The sequence below is a fragment of the Halyomorpha halys genome, unplaced genomic scaffold (assembly GCF_000696795.3).
Source record: "Halyomorpha halys isolate HHAL.00 unplaced genomic scaffold, Hhal_1.1 Scaffold48.1, whole genome shotgun sequence".
In the NCBI taxonomy this organism is placed as follows: domain Eukaryota; kingdom Metazoa; phylum Arthropoda; class Insecta; order Hemiptera; family Pentatomidae; genus Halyomorpha; species Halyomorpha halys.
The window spans coordinates 302,714-304,189 of record NW_027107227.1 but is presented as its reverse complement, the minus strand read 5'-3'; the positions used below and the strand labels follow the sequence as shown (position 1 = coordinate 304,189).

Below are 1,476 nucleotides of genomic sequence, written 5' to 3'. Positions count from 1 at the left end.
AAATGATATTATTAAATAACGAAAATTTACTTTTCAATTTATTTGAAATGTTACTAAATAATTATTATCTGTAAATTGTAATAAATTCCCGAATGTAAATTTTTAAAATTATTTCTCTAGAAAATTACTCATCTCTTTAAAATTAACTTGAAAAATAAAAATCTGTACTGCTATGACCCATGAAGGGTCAGGGCTTTGGTACTTTGTAACGAAGTACTGATTACAAGAGCCGGGAAGAAAAAAAGTCAGTTCTGTCACCACCCCAATTTTTCATTAGTTTAATGACAACTATGTATAATTACTAGTCAAAATTGATGAGTCTGCCAAGTATAGGTAATATAGGTAAGGGGAATTAAAAATTGCAGCTGTTTCAAAACATTAATTTTTCATTAGGAGCTCTATATCTTAAAAACTATTAAAAACATTAAAAAATCTAAGAGAACATTATTTAAAGAAAAGTGAGTTTGATGAAATATTCGTCCTAATAGAGTTATTTACGTCCAATAGTTCCCGAGATATAGCCTTTTAAAAGCAACATTTCATAAAATTGTACTGAAAGATCAGTAGTTAGTTAATTTATTTTGAGAAATCAATATCTCAAGAACTATGTGAGGTACAGATGTCTATTAGCACTCAAATTAAAGCTAACTTAATGTACTATAAAGTAGTTTAAACTTTTACCTTCGTAGGAATAGTAGTTTTCATGATATTTGCTCAAATAAATTGATTTATAGTTTTTCGGAAAATAAGTTTGATTTATGAAAAACTTTATTTCAGAAACCATAGCACGTACAGATGTCTGTCTACACTCAAATTAAAGCTAGTTAAATTTACTATAAAATAGTTAATAATGTTTATCTTTGTAGAAGTAGTAGTTTTTATAGTATTTGACAAACTAAACTCACAGAATGTTAATTTGTGGTTTATTTTGTATAAAATGATTTTTCAAAAGACATTTACAAACTACTGATCTTTCAGTACGTTCCACACAACATTTTTATGTTGCTTTTAAAAAAGCTATATCTCGTGAACTATTGAACGTAAATAGCTCTGTTTCGGCTTACATTTTAGGAAATTTAATCTACTTTAAACGATTTTCTCTTAGATTTTGTATTGTTTTTGGAAGTTTTAAAGATATAGAGCTCCGAATAAAAAATTAATTATTTTTAATGTTTTGAAACAGCCGCCATTTTTTAATCTCCCACCTTTACTTGGCAGACTCATCAATTTTGACTAGTAATTATACATTAGTTTTCATTAAAGTAATCAAATATTGGGGTGAAATAACTGCCTTTTTTCTCCTCTCGAGTTCTTGTACTATGATTCTTGAACAACGGTTGTTGCAAGGAGGTGATTTGTTCATGATCTTTCTCGACCGCTAGATTTTTTCCCAATTAAGGGTACCCACATTATGAGGCTAGTTGGACCCCGGAGAGCTCATGGCTACTTTAACCCTAGCAGCACCAAGGGGGGGGG

At 29.3% G+C, this 1,476-nt stretch overlaps 1 protein-coding gene across 2 annotated transcripts in view; it reads left to right on the top strand.

Annotated features, from left to right (window-relative positions):
- Positions 1–1,476, top strand: part of SPR (Sex peptide receptor) — a gene marked incomplete in the record, with an annotated part of 538,241 nt that overhangs the window by 282,775 nt on the left and 253,990 nt on the right.